Source organism: Spodoptera frugiperda, chromosome 25 (genome assembly GCF_023101765.2).
Source record: "Spodoptera frugiperda isolate SF20-4 chromosome 25, AGI-APGP_CSIRO_Sfru_2.0, whole genome shotgun sequence".
NCBI classification, from domain to species: Eukaryota; Metazoa; Arthropoda; class Insecta; order Lepidoptera; family Noctuidae; genus Spodoptera; species Spodoptera frugiperda.
Genome location: NC_064236.1, coordinates 2,450,197 through 2,466,600, shown reverse-complemented (window position 1 = coordinate 2,466,600; position 16,404 = coordinate 2,450,197). Strand labels below are relative to the sequence as shown.

Genomic DNA, 16,404 nt, shown 5'->3' with positions numbered 1-16,404 from the left:
CATACTGATTTTACTACAAATTACTTTTGCCTGAATGAAGTTATTGTGAAGCGGTTCACACTTATTTTTAAGTGACTTCGCCAAATAGAGGAGATTTTTATTGCCTTAGAGGCCAATTTTATAAATCAGACTACATCTACACCGCAAGTTAACCCACTAATGCAGACGAGATACATAGTCATATGACGTAATAAGAAGTTGATACCAGCAAACCCATAACAAAATGTGACTTGCTGATACAAGATACATAATTATACATTTTCTTAAATTGTTTCAGGACTTAAGGCACGACTACTTAACTTTCAGTGGGTGTTGCGGGTAGGTGCGTAGTACAATGAAAAATAATATTCTTTTTTGTTTTAAAAGTCGATTTTTGGTATAATCTGAGTGCCTATTAGTAAGTGTGAAAAATGTGTACGGATGATGGAGTAAAGCATAATAGTGCTACTGATTAACCGGTACTGACTTGAGAAACTAGAATTAGTGATACTATTTAATTTTAATCGATTCAGGAGTTTGAGGACTGTGTTCTACCATCTTAGTCTAAGCCAGATTTTGGTACACTGATATTGTCTCTAGCGTGGCTGACCCACTTAGTCAAAATAGGAGAAGTTAAAGTACCTAAATACCTATTTAGCAGACAAACATATATCTAACATTTAATAAAAATATAAATTACAAAACGAAGAATGGAGATAACAGTACACCCATACCAACCCTTAATACTTTCGAACCTTGCCTAAGACTATCGGTAACAATTCATATCCCTCACGTAGCTGGTGCGTTCGGTTATACAACTTTTAAATTCTCGGAAACCGGGTCATGAACGTTTGCCCATATTAAAACAGCGTATGACAAAGGCATCGCTGTACCCTGATAGTTACAAAAGCCCGTACAACCAGCGGAATAATAGTGCGAACTAACATTTTTTGGCGCATCACGTTTAAATTTTTGAATGCCTACTGGAATCCATTGGAAATTATATTTGAGTCTTTAGATTTTGAAATGATAAAGCAGCGTGTGTTCTGGCAATGTATATAAAATCAATTGTCGTACCTATAATAGTACATTGCTAGATTAAGAGCCTATTCTACATATGACAGTTGAATAGAATCTCAAAGTTTCTTGTTTTTTAGGGAGAATATCATCCAGTGACTTCTCCCGCCTTGGGCGAGGCAAAAGGTAGTGTCAGACTCTTACTGACTAAAAACCATCCCGTTCCTACTACTGCTTTTCAAGACGGATCTCCTATAATTCGCAAGGCAGTCTGCAGCTCCTGGTATAATCTCACAGCTTGGCAAGCGAGTTGGAGATTTCAGTTTAAAAGGTTCAGGTTCAAGTTCAAAGACCACTATTACTTAGAATTTTGCTACTCAATCTAGTCCCGTAATTGTCTCTTAAAGAAGAATATGTATGTATTCATTGCCTGGCCGTCCTCACGTTGTGATTAACAACGTAAATTACTGTCTCTGATGAATCCCACATGGTAAAACGAGCCGATGTCCGAAGTTGGATCAATGAGACTGTTTTGTTACGACTATTTTGGGTCGGACCGGTCTTCTGTGATTAATGCTCTGATTCTTTTATGAGAAATCTAGATATAGAATGGCTGGTCCACCCCTGTGGAATTTAGTTCTGCAATTATTCGGCTGGTTGTATCCGATGTTTGGTGGCATTCACATGGTAACATTTATTTTCCTTGTCAAGGAAACCGAGACTACTTTTATAGAATTGCTTTTAAAAGTTTTTTTTTTGAAACTACGTGACAAGTATATATTGACACTTAAAGTTCCTTATGGTAACGTAGCTCTCATGTGTAAAAGATTTCTTTACGTAACTTTACAATTAGTGTACATACATAACCATTTACATACCACTGATCACGCCTGTCTCCTATGAGGACAGGCAGAAACCATGGAACGTTAATTGCTACGAATCTTACATGCCTCTTTGGTTTCCTCAACCGTCTTCATCAATTAATGTTAACATCATATATATCATTACCATCTTGGTATATCTACTAAGAAAATCGACAGTCATTGTTTTTATTTGCTTTTAAAAATTAACACAGAATACAATAAGTAGGTACTTATATTTATTTATATACCATATGGGTGGAGGAAAACATAAAAATGCCCTGCTGGAATCTAAAAAATGAAAACCCGTTATATAAGAACTTTTAGTTTCACAAAAATATTAATTATAATGGTGACAGAGTGATTTATACGACAAAATAAAAAAAAAAGCAATTTCAATTTAAATTATGTTCACATAAAATATGCAACGTCATCACGAGTAGTTATAATATAATTTTCTAATTTTTAAAATGTTTTTGGGTACTTAATTAGAAAAGTTGGTTTATTAAAAAACTTAACCAACATAACGATAGATACGGTAATTATTAGATAAGACGTGTTTAAAACTTTACACTAGACGACGCATACATGTCAGACTTTTATTTCAGCTCCATCCAAAGGTTGTCTGTTAGAAAACGCCTTGTGCGATAAGATCGCCCATTGTACACTATGCTTATGTATGTTGTCATATATGTGTTTACGTGTTGTACAATAAAGTATTAAAAATAAATAAATAATTGTATCAGCGTCGAATATGAGAAACTCATAAAAACGCATAAATTAAGAAATATTAGGTTTTAAGTCGTAACTGAAAGATGAAAGACTATGATAACAGACTTTCCAGATAATTAAAATATCAGTACCGTACATTAAAACTTCGGATATTGGTAGATAAACTTGAAGAAACACAACGCAAGCGTTGTTTGATGTCATTTCGGTTTTCTGTGAGGCCGTAATATCACTTCGGTGGAGCCGGCCCATACGTGCTGAAGCATGGCTCATCCACACTTATAATATTCTCAAATCGTATGGCATATGCACCTAGTTATGTGTGAAAAATAAAAAAGTATATCTAAACTAAAAAGAATGAGAATCCACAGCGAAAAATTGGGAAATTGCATACGTGTGTAATCGGGATGGGCTGCTATGTTTGTATAAAATGTATTATAGGTATGCGTGGTGAGGGAAGTGTTTCACAGTAGAACCGATTTCAATCAAAATCGAATAGAAAATTGATTTTCAGATTGCATATTTCTCTATTGTACTAACTAACGAGTAGTTTGCGATCGGCGTGTGATATCGTAACGAAAATTCGACACGAACGAAATTTTTATTCGATTCACATTTTTTTGGTAGCACAGGCCTACAATATTTCAATTTGTTACGTCATACTCGTACCTAAGGTGAGTTTCCAATGAGACGAAGTTATTTAATTTAAAACATATTATTTATTTATAAAATATTATAATATATAGAATCCTATATTATCTTACATTATTTAACCCTAACATTTAATATTAATGCTGTAATGTAATGTGAATTGAATATTAAAATCGTTTGTAAACTAGCTTTCAGTATGTCATCTAGATTTCCAATTTCATAAAATGACAGAATATCATACAATATTGTAGTGTATTCAATTTCGTTAATTACTTATCAATTCTGATTGGTTTATTTTTGTCCGTTGTTTTAATATGATGGAGTACGTTTTTTTAGAGGGGCGGGGGGGGGGGAATCATCCAAGGACCGCTCTCGCCTGCGAGAGGGAGTGTCAGAATCTTACTGACTAAAAGCCATCCCGTTCCTACTTCTGCTTTTCGAGCCGGACCCTCGGTAAACCCGCTTGGTAGTCCGCAGCTCCAGTTCAGGCATCAGCCCTACTAGGCCCCAAGTACGTACGGTTGCTATGGAGACCTACTTTTAAAGATGGTGCGAAGATGTAACAAAGTTAAAGTTAAGATAAAACAAACATCAATATTACTCTGAATACTTTTTTAGCCCGACTTGAAAGCAACATAAGAAAACTAATTAAGTTATACAGTTCTCTCGATAAGAAATTTTAAGATAATACATAAAAAGGAGCATGAAACTTTAACATTGCTTAGTTAATATTCGAGTATTCTCATCTAAGTTCCTGGAAGCAGAAAATGTTTTGAAAAAATGTTAATACTACGTTATAATATTTGTATTATTGTAATATATTATGTACGTTATAACATATGTTTCGGTTGTATGAGTGTCAAGCATACTAAGCAACGTCAACGTCACGCCTTTTATCCCCGAAGAGTTAGGCAGAGTTGCACTTTGCGTCAAGTATACATCTTCTATTTAATCTATATAAAAATGTAAAGTTTGTTATTATTATATTTGAGGGACAATTATTTAAGTGTTGCTTCATTTATACATCCTTCACAAACAAGAGGCAGCCAATAAATTACTAATGCTTGTATCTTGCTTAGAAACAATGAAAACTGACCATTAACATCATACTATGACGCAACGTAGACAGCGTCCCTTAGCCGTCAATAACTCCTTAAAATATAAGGAAATATTAGATACCGTATTAGGTATCATTAGTTGAACAGAATACCATAATACCATAAAAATACTATATACATACAGAGGCATTACCTAATGAAACATACTATGCGTCACGGCAAAGGATGCCAACTGAAAACCAGTGCCTTGCTTGCTTGGTACCTTCTGTGTTTAGCTCATAATGAGATGGCAACCGTTGCGGCATGTTGTTGTCATTTTTGTTATTTTTGCTATTTATATTATATTTTATGTGTTGTACTGTAACAATTATTAGTTTTGTGTGCGTGTGTGTGTGTGTGTGTGTATTTTTGGTGCATCGTGGCCGGTGCCAAAAAAATCATATTTTTTTCTTCCTTTCTTTAGCATATAGCGACTATATTGGCGATATATTAAAAAAGGGTTAAATTAACAGTACCCTTAACCGACGAGCATACATGAAAATACTGATGACTGTAGTAATTGCCGTTTCATTGCTTACTCCCACAAGAGACAGGCGTGAGGTTATGTATGTATGTATAGGTGCTCCCACACAGCGTTTATATAACGTTATACAACAATGTGTAACAATAACATTTGTGTTTAAACAAATTATAACAGTGGTTGTAGAGTATGTTACATGCTGTTATAAATGTTACACAATGTTGTATAACGTTATATAACTGCTGTGTGGGAGCACCTTATGTATTTCTTTCTTGAAATATTGAGCTGAATAAATGAAAGGAATTCTGAAAACGTCTACAATACCAAATAGCGCAATACTGGCTGATTTAGAAACTAATAAGAAATTCATACGACAATTATAATCACCACCGCCTTCATATTGATTCTAGTGGCTCAGGTGAGTTTTGTCCACGCTAAGATATCTGCGGTTTCGATTACACTTCGGTCGTATTCACTCTGTATCTAAATCATTATTTCGACACCAGCAATTTATACTGCGCTAACTCAAAAAGCGTACTTTACAGTAGAGGCGTTTAAAGGAAAAAACGTGATAACTTTTACATTAATTAAGATACTTTTTTGGAATTTGGTATGCTTAATATTTAATTTATTCATTGTAATATCTCATATTTATATTTCCTTAATTATTTATATTTTTTGATTTAGCGCAAGTTAGCCGTATATAAACGTAATTCATCAAAAAAATGTTACATCTTATACACGTCTAACTAACGTTAGCGTAGTGTAGTACGGGAGGTCGTAGTGGATGATCAATCACCTGATGCATATTTCAATATTTTATAAGAACATGTACTTATTTACAAAAAGAATAGTCAACGTACCATTAATAAACTAATTAATACGTTAACACATAAGTATTTACTATGTAAAAGTCGCTAAGTCGTTCATTTTACAAACGAACAAGTATACACACGAACGCACTAAACTACGCTAACTATGAGTTAGCGCAGTGTTGCACAGACTTTGACCAAAGTGATCCGCGCGCACACTCCGCTAATAATAGTTGGCGTAATATAAGTCGAGTGATTTCAAAAAGTACCTTTACTTAGCGTTTTATAAGATTTGTAACTTTCTTATTTTTGCATATTTCTTCTCAATTATTTTATGATGTATGTAAACACACATTTTAAGCAACTTGGCATAAAAAAAGTTTTTTTCAAATTTCGAGTTAGCGTAGTATAAATTGCTGGTGTCGATTTATGTAAGTCAAAACATAATATTGATTACTATTAATGTATGTTTTCACTACTGTTATTATGATTGCTGTTAAATTATAATTATATAACATAACATCGCGTCTTTTGATACCGCTTTCGGTTGAGAGTATATATTTAAATGTAATACTCAGTTTTCGCTTGTTACGTCAGAAGTTCCATATTATTGAGGACAAGCTGATAATCCAGCTGTGGGCTATCAGGAACTGATGAAACGTATATTGTTTCAATACTTGTAATAATCCAAGCTCATTGGTTAAGGGTACTTTTGATTTGGCCTTTCTTTAATATGAGTATATCGCCAATCTGGTTGTTATTTATGCATGAAAAGACTAATGACTGTTGATAAAGCGAAAGTGGTGTAAGAATCGTAGCAATTAGCGTCTCATAGTTTCTGCCTACCCGGATGATAGACGAGCGTGAGGTTATTGTTGTTAGTTTTATTGCGTTTTTATTAAAACTTTGCCCCGCACTAAGATTTTCGCGTGTATCGTGGATGGGTTTACGAACATACAAATTCACATACATATGTATATATGACACACATTATGTAAGTATTTGTAATATTCCAATTCTTTTTTGGCAAGAACAAAATAAATAATGATGACAATGAACGTTAAAAGTTAACTCCTACATATATATGTATTCAAATTAAGCGCGGGCTTTAATTATGCTCCGTGGAATAAAGCAACATGTGCGCTAATTACGTTTTTCGCCATATCGGAGTTGTAACATAATTATGTGCGACAACATCATTGTATTGTTCTACTCAAACATACCGGCTACGTTTTTATTTTCTTGCTATTTTTTAAAGGATTCGTGAAAATTGTATTTTGTTTGTAATAACTGTCGTACTCAGAGTCTTTTAGGCGTTCTTTTCACAAAAGCTGTGCTATATAGCTGTGCTACGAAGATGTAATAGCTAAGCTGTGAAACTATGTGACCGTTTCTACTGATACTAAAATATGTAGCTGTATGAGGAATATGCACAGCTCGAGTATGAATCGATAGTAGGGAAACCATTCATAGAACGCATCTTTCCATATTAAAAAAAACTTTTTTTTATTCGGTATAAACTAATGCTTGACTACAATCCCACCTGATGGTAAGTAGTGATGTAATCGTTGATGGTGAGGCGCACTAGTTTATTAAGAGCCTATTCACTCTAGACTTGAAGACACCCACTGAGTCCGTTTCTACCAGTGCTAAGCTATGTCTACTAATGAATATGATTGGTGGAAATCAAACGCCTGCTCAGCAACGTAGCATAACACGTATTTAGTGGAAGAACATTTAATGATTACTACTATTACGAAGTAACGATTTTGTTCCGAAAATAGCTAATTGGTTAAGACTGGGTTAAGTAACCATTAAACGACTCTGAGTACAACGTAAAACTTTACTGTTCAATACTGTCCATCTGTCTGTCAGGCTGTAAATTATGAACGATACTAATAAGTAGACATATTTCTGTTGCTACTGAGACTCATTATAAGTTGGGGCTACTTTTGTCCCCTGCGTCCTTTATCGTATAAACTTAAAACGTAAACAAAACATAACTGTACCAAAGTCAAACTAAAACCATTCATTTCAATTAGATCAATGTAAGGCACTTTTGAAGGTCAATGAAATCAAAAGTGAAGTCAGTCTTGTGAAGTATTTGACAAAGACGAACAAGAAAATATATTGTCATTTTTTACATACATACGTAACCTGACGCCTGTCTCCCATGGAGGTAGGCCAATACAATGGAACGCCAATTACTACGAATCTTACATAACCTTTTCCGGTTCATTAATATTTTTGATCAGTTTTATAAGTCAATCCGTTATTATATTGTTTAGTTGGTGGGGACAATGTAACACGAATAATCAACAATAGACAGAAAAGAAAAAGAAAATCAAATAATTAAATTACATAAAACAGTCCTAATTATTGATGGCGTTCGTTCATTAACATAATTATCACGTACACCAGCACCACCCAACTCAACCAAATTGTTGGGAATTTTAGGGCCACCGCATTCCGCACACTTCGCAACATAGATATGCCAATATATTTTTTGATATTAATCTTCTAACACTGATATTTTGCGAACGAATACACACACACACACATACGCCAAGTGATAATAAAGTGGTAACTAGAATTACAGTCAGCCAAAATACACATATCGCTCTGAATGCGTGCTCTAACGCATCTCTAGCCAATGGGCATATTGACTGTTGATTGCTGCGCGAAGACCTCTTCTGACTCGGAGAAGGTTTGTGAAATAGAAATCATTAACTCAGGTCTCGCATGTAAGTAGTGTCTCAAAGTCGTGTAGAAAAATTCACATTTCGATACTTGCCAGATTTAGAACCCTGCGTGAGAAGTCTTATACCACCACAACTTTATTAGTCTAATTTAAATAAAATCCTACGAAGACACCCTTAAATATAAAAATATTCGATAAGATATTCCACTCAATTTCAAAAAGAATCTTCTAATGTTTACCCAGAACACATGCTCCATTAACGACCAATTGCTTAAACAAAAACGAGTTAAAGATATTCTACTATTACCAGGAAATCCCATTACCAAAATTACACAAATGTAATTAGTAAAGATATTTACGAGTATCGGTAATATTAGAACCGGGGGATTCATTAGGATTGCACAAATAGACATAAATCAATGCACGTTAAATCCATTCGGTAAAATTAGCTTTTCATTGAAATGTAACATTTGTGTGATTAGTATGATGGTTGCAGTTCAATCACGACCACAACCACAAACCGAGATTATGGTATACATGTGCCTTTAACACTCAAGCCTTTCACACCGGTTCCTGATATTGGCTGGTAGTAATATCATTTACATATATAGCACAAGTACTTACATACATTAAAAAAACTGGTGTATAAAATATTATGTATATAATATAATTTCTATATATGTATAAAATCAATCACTGTTTGTTACTCTCGTCAAAACTCGAGAACGGCTGGACCGATTTGGCTAATTTTGGTCTTAAATTATGTTCCCAGGTTCAGGGAAGGTTTAAAAGGTAAGGAAAAATTATTGAGGCGGTACGAAGTTTGCCGAGTCAGCTAGTATAAAATATAATGTATATGTCGGGATCGAGGGTAGAATTGAAACACAGGCGTCCACCCTCGGCGCTCGACGGAGTCAAGGATTCATCGGCTGAGCGGCGTGTCGATCACTTCTCGTGCAGCAGCCGACCAGTGCGGTCGAATATTGAACCGTCGTGTGTTTCAACCGTATACCTAGTCTGTAACCTGTTAGTTTGATATTGTAACAGTTAATTATCTTTCATGTACTTTGTAACCATGTTTGCACTTTGAGAGTGACTGAGACCTCTGAGTTTGTTTCGGCATTTCTTCTCAGAGTAGTCGGTAGGAAATGCCGGCCCCATCAGTAGCTTAAGTAAAGTAGTAGATAGTTCCATATCGAAGACTTTATTATTTTACTGCTACCTTCGTCATAACGCCCACAAGTATTCCTGACATGAGTAGTGAGATTCTCCTTTCACCGACATATCGAAAGTGAGAGATCTCCTATCTCCGACATCAGAAGTGAGATGGACCCGGACGATTGAAGATGTTGAAATCATCGGAGCTGATTCATCGAGAACTACTTGCATTCGACCCCAACAAAAAAAACTGCGATGCAAGGCAAGCGCAGTACATCGTCATCCGGTACACGAGCAACGGCGGCGGTGGCAGCGGCAGCAGGCCAGGGACACGGCGACGGCAGCGGACCAGGAGACGCGGCGACTGTAGCGGACCAGGGAACGCGGCGACGGCAGCAGACCTGGGGACGCGGCGACAGCGGCAGCGAACCAGGGCGCGCGGTGGCAGCGGCAGCGGGCCAGGTGACGCAGCGTAAGCGCGGCGTATGGTGAGAAGCGTATTGATGTCTGCAGTTGGACACTGCATCATCGGGAATATTCAGGTGACCTTGTTCCTTTTATTATGATTCTGATATCAAATACTTTATAGGATGAAAATGAGTCAGCGTTTCCAGTTTAGGATTGTTGATTTTGCGATCAGAAGTATTATTTTACTTTTGTCGGGTAGTCATAATAAAAACTAAGTCGTGATGTTTTAGATCCGAGATTATGAAAAGTCATTAGAATGACATCTGATTATGTTGTTTCGGGTTGTGTATTGTTAGGTTACGTGATATCTCAAATAATCTTTGATTTTGTTTAGTTGGAAATTCGATTTCCGCGACGTGAGGTAGATTTAAATATGCGCTTGCGGTGTACCGTCGTAGAGAACATTGAGAAAGATAGCCTTTAACAAAGCAGGGTCAACAGTTACTAAGTTGCTATTCGTGATTGAAGTTAGATGCGAAACGTCTTCTGAAGTCCTGAGCAAACTCATGATCGGTTTACCGTGATCTAATTTTTGGGATTGGTGTGTTATATTTAGTCTTAATTGTAGGTAGTAAGTCTAGGGAACAAAGATTCTGATTTATTTTACTGCACCGTGAATGCATTACAGTGACAGAGGCTCGAGTCTATAACATGAAACTACAGTCGTAGCTGACTTGGGAGTCCTTGCGAGTGACTATCATGTGGTAACCGCAAAACATTCGATGTTGATTACTAATCATTTAATTTGATTTTGATTGAGGGTACCTAGACGTAAGATATGTTTCCGAAGGTACATTTTAGTACGCTGATAGATTGTTAGGTAGTTATTCTAAATGTAGTCGATCAAGTTGAGTTTTGCCTAGTAAAGAAAACCGCGGAGTAACGAGACGCGACATTTCATTTTGATATTGCATCTAATTTGAATAGTGTAGGTACATTGAAAATTATTTTAAAAGGTGTTACCGACATTTGTTACCTTTTTACCATTATGAATATTGTAGTTGTAGCTACCAGTCTACCCACGACTGGTTGTTTAAGCGGTAGTTCGGCATTTTATTTTGATTGTGCATCTGAATTGAATAGTTTTGAATAGTTACAGTACAGTTCTGACGAATAAGGACGAGGAGGATATCTGATCACCAGGTTCCTTGAGAATTTTGTGAAATGTAAGAGGTAGAATTTCCTATACACATCGTTACTACTTGTACTCAACACTCATCATTCACACTCATGCCCTTAACACTCGACACTGTGGACCGCACCGCATGGGTGACATGTGGCGCTGGGTCTGGCACAATGGACCGCGCTCATGAGGAGCATGAGGCGATGGTCAGTGTACACACCAGACCGCACACATGAGAACCGTGTGGTGATGGGTCTGCACAAACTCGCATTGAGACCGCACCCGTGAGGAACATGGCTGTTGGGTCTTTACTCACAAGTACATACTCACACTTACATCATGTACACACATTCACGTACACGTAGGTACTTAGAAAAATATGCCGACAATAAAGTCAAATGACATAGATAAAGTAGGTCAAATAGCAGATACCTTAGAACAGTTGAGGGTAGTAGAACATCTGTATTTGAGTTTGCAAGGTGATCGTAGTTTAAAAAGATGTTTGTTAATGAGGGTTTCAGTGGAAACCATGGAGTCTAGGAGAGACTCGGTATTCCCATGTGGGGTTCACGTGAGACAGAATAACTGTGTGGTACTGAACTGTGCGTAGCCGTGATCACTTGTAAAGCTTGAATGCTTTGAGTTACTTGGTAGATTCATTATTTTGTGAGTAACTATGTTTGTGAAATGTCAGTTTTACTGGTTTTGATACTGGAACGTTGTAGTTAAACAATAATTTTGATATTATTGGTTTGTTTCGATTCATAGTAAAGAGTTAAGTCACATTTTTTGAAGAAGTTTTAGAAGGTCACGCATCAGCCGAGATTGGTTTTGATGAAGTTAATGAAGCTCGGTAGAAACTCGGGTAAGGGGACTCTAGAAGCCATTATGTGTTTGTGCTGTCTCTATTCGTTTGTTGTATGTTTGTGTCCGATCACCTCAGTAGCGGTCGCGTATTCGCAACCCGGTCACAAACGGAATCTCCGAGTGTCGCCTCGAGAGTCCGTTCGGTGCGCGGTACGAGTTTGGCTCTGACGGGGGTCGGCGGCTGTCTGTGTTCGGTATGTTTGTGTTCGATCACCTCAGTAGCGGTCACGTATTCGCAACCCGGTCGCAAACGGAATCTCCGAGTGTCGCCTCGAGAGTCCGTTCGGTGCGCGATACGAGTTTGGCTCTGACGGGGGTCGGCGGTTGTATGCGTTCGTTTTGTGTTGCCGGAGGGTGACACACGGGAGATCCGAGGGATCTGATCCATGTGATGGATGTCAGCAATGTGATTGCTGGTCGGCTTGAGAGCCGGGGCACTGGGTGCATTGCTCGTGGACTCGAGTAAGGGCATGCCAGGGGCCATTGTTGGTAGTTGCGTGGTTACCAGGTGGTGACGCACGGGAGATCCATGTGATGGATGTCAGCAATGTGATTGCTGGTCGGCTTGAGAGCCGGGGCACTAGGTGACTTGCTCGTGGACTCGAGTAAGGGCATGCTAGGGGCCATGTGATGGAAGTCAGCAATGTGATTGCTGGTCGGCTAGAGAGCCGGGGCGCACTGGATGTCTTACTCGGGAGTTTCTAGAGTTGTACTGAGTAGTTTGTAATTTTTGTTGATAAGAACGGCTGTGATGTGTGAACCTAACAGTATGATGCTTTTTTTAATTGTGTGTGGAATGTGTCGGAACGGTCAGGAATGACCGAGCTATATGATACTTTGCGTGTAATTTTCTGTCACAGATGAGGTGTCACACGAGGACGTGTGCAAGCAGGATGGCCGTGTCGGGATCGAGGGTAGAATTGAAACACAGGCGTCCACCCTCGGCGCTCGACGGAGTCAAGGATTCATCGGCTGAGCGGCGTGTCGATCACTTCTCGTGCAGCAGCCGACCAGTGCGGTCGAATATTGAACCGTCGTGTGTTTCAACCGTATACCTAGTCTGTAACCTGTTAGTTTGATATTGTAACAGTTAATTATCTTTCATGTACTTTGTAACCATGTTTGCACTTTGAGAGTGACTGAGACCTCTGAGTTTGTTTCGGCATTTCTTCTCAGAGTAGTCGGTAGGAAATGCCGGCCCCATCAGTAGCTTAAGTAAAGTAACAGTGCAATGTACAGAATTAAACAATAGTTCCATATCGAAGACTTTATTATTTTACTGCTACCTTCGTCATAACGCCCACAAGTATTCCTGACATGAGTAGTGAGATTCTCCTTTCACCGACATATCGAAAGTGAGAGATCTCCTATCTCCGACATATACAATTTTAAATATAATACATTTAAATAATTTATGCAATGTAGTTACTTTGTTGATTTCATTTACTTTAATTAAATAATTGACGCCGATGTTCTTGATTCAATGCAAGCTGTGATGTCCTTCAAATGTGCATTGGTAATAAAATTTATATATTTTAAGTTAATTTTAATTATGTAGCAACAACTGGATGTCCAAATAAATAAATATTTATTGTTACTTCATTGTTAATTATGTAGCAACAACACAATAGTCACGTCACTATCTATGTTTTTTTTTAATTTTTATGTGCGACGGTGAGTCTTAAACTATGTCTGTAGATTTGATTTTTAAAGATAGGTAGACGTAAGGTCTATACAAAATATGCCAAAATTTTGTCTCTACTAAGCAAATCTATGGACTGATAGATAAAATAAGAAGGTTACTGGAAAGACGTGACTTGAAACTAGCCAATAGAATTTATTTTCATAAGAACAATAAATATTAGGTAATATAATGCCGAAATTAACTAAAAGAAGTAAAAAGACGGCGATAAAACAAGAGTTTAAATTTCCATGAGCAGCTTTTTGGGCTTCTCTTTTCACATTTCACAACCAAACCAATTGCTTTAGATAATAGATTAAGATACTGTGACTCAAATAGTAATTTATGAGCCGCCCTTTGAAACACAGTAAATTCTGAGAAATATATTTTATATATTTTTTTTATTTCGCTTCATTACAGTGATGTTTACACCATTATGTACTGAATTAATAAATTGAGTGAATATTCCTGCTTGTTTAATAACAAAATGTTGGGTGAACAATTTACTTTTTTATGAAACAATATGGTTATATAAGTTTTTAAACTGACATGGTCACTAACTGTCGTTAGAACCTGAGTCGGGATATTTACCATGTTTATTTATGTCTATGAGTTTCCGATATTTCGGCACTGTTGCAAGCGCCATGGTCACGGATGAGCTCGTGAACCCGTCTCAAGTTCTAATAATAATAGGGTAATACACATTTTTTAAGAGAAATGAAAATGAGTTATTTTCATAATAAACTATAATTAGTATGGACATAAAATACCCAAACAAGCATCAATAAGATACTATCTCCGTTCATTATTTAAAGCCTGCCACCGAACTGGCCGCATTCGATACGGTGACCAAAACAGACTCGTTTCGCGAAACCCTTATTTTCATATCCGTTAAAATATCAATGTGTCTTTTACAAAATAATTGAATTGGGAAGCATTATATTATTTGAAATGCAAGCCTCAATAAATTGGTAAATACAACTTCATAGAAATCGTAGTGCAAAAAGCTTTTAAAGGAAAAGTACGGTACTGCTTTAAAGGACAGTCAGAAATATACATATTCACACAAACACAGGTCTCAATAATTGTGTTTTTAATTTATATTACGATAAGATTACAAGCTGAAATGAAATACAAAAACGATTCTTCACATATATTTTTTATAATATAAGTCGGTAAACGTACATATCACGGGATGGAAAGCAATCGCTGCCGTCCATGGGCACCCAAAATACTAGAAGCGTTACAAGTGCGTTGGCGGCTATAACTAAAATCTGCGATACCGTACCATTAGTAACACTTAAACATTAACAGCTTATTAGTTAGAAACTAAAGAGGTTAATAATCCAAAGAACCCAACGTTGATGCCACAATCAATTATTATGAAGGGCTATAAAATGCGGACATTTTTTATTGAAATAATAATAATATTTGTCTTCTCATGTAACACCATCGTGAGCGCTTTAAAGATACAATCGTGAGACAGTATCTGCTGTGATCGGTCTTTGGCGGCGACATGTGGAGAATAAGTAGTCAGCTAGATCGAGATAGAGAACTAGATCGGAAACTGGGGTACAGCGCGTGAATATTCTCATCAATACACTGATAATGTAATATTTTCAATGTGATGTATCAAAAATATGATTTGATACATTGATAATTTTTTAATCTCCTTTTTTGTGTATCTTTTTATTTCTTTAAGTTTATTTTATACATTAGGTTAAGCCTCACTGACGAATTGGGAAAATCCTGTAATGAGAGTGTAGGAAGATTTTTATAATAAATAAATAATTAGAATGTGTTTTCGAAGTTGGAGTGGCTAAATGGTATAAAACTATTTTCATATAATACCTATCAAACAATTTTATTGTAAAATAGGTATTGATTTGCACCCGATGTGCGTCACAGTTTTCAAACATTGGAATGCTTTCCCCGTAATCTGTTCACACGGCTATTAGGTTATCGAGGATACAGGGTGCTTTTTGTATGCACCAACTATCACTACTATTCAGTAGGCATGTTTCCTACTAGTCAAATTCAATATTTTTTCGAAACATCAAAATCGATATTTTCTATGAACTTTGTATGAAATACTCTATTATGACGTCGTAAGTTTTTGACGTCAAATAGCAGACTTATTTCTAGACATTTAGCTAGAAAAAATTAAGTAGTTCATCAAATTTATGAATGATAGTGTGATTATTTTTTAATATTTTATTGTATTGAAAAGTTGTAATAATTTATCACATTCAACGCCATGGGGGCAAAAATGACCGGAGCTAACGGAGGAAATGCCGTCAACAGATTTCTGTTGGCAGTCAATGTATTATTTTTGACCCAGTCATCATCCCTATTGTTTGAATTTAGTATTTCAAAAATTTGAAGAGCCATCATTTGAATGCCATGCTTGTTAACGTACGTATGCCGTATGCATGCAATGTAGAACAAAGCACATCTAGAACAATAAGTACTAGTAACAAAGAGAGAGAACGCTGCAGAAGTGAGCTATGTTTGTTTCATTTCAAACTAGCGGTTCCTGCCGAAAAAAGGGAAGCCTGTGGCAAAAGGAGCGACGTGACTGCGAGCCTTCGGTACCCCTCCCCCTCCCCGCTACGTTGTCTCACGCTGATTTCGTACGTCGTTCTTTCTGGTACTCTGGTTCAATATCCATTGGTACTTTTTGTGATTGCCCAGTTTGTTTGTATCAATTAACAATGCGACAGGAGGCCCAATCGCCTAGTGTAAAAAAATTAAAAATGTATTTTATATTTCTTTTTTAT

At 36.7% G+C, this 16,404-nt stretch overlaps 1 protein-coding gene and 1 long non-coding RNA gene across 10 annotated transcripts in view; one reads left to right on the top strand and one right to left on the bottom strand.

Moving 5' to 3' along the window:
* LOC118262972 (potassium voltage-gated channel protein Shaker) overlaps window positions 1-16,404 on the bottom strand; it is a 347,989-nt gene that overhangs the window by 265,942 nt on the left and 65,643 nt on the right. The gene's annotated exons all lie outside the window — the stretch shown is intronic.
* On the top strand, window positions 9,176-13,202 carry LOC126912350 (uncharacterized). Its single transcript, XR_007706995.1, has 2 exons — window positions 9,176-12,384; window positions 12,528-13,202. It is a non-coding gene; the product is annotated as an uncharacterized LOC126912350 (long non-coding RNA).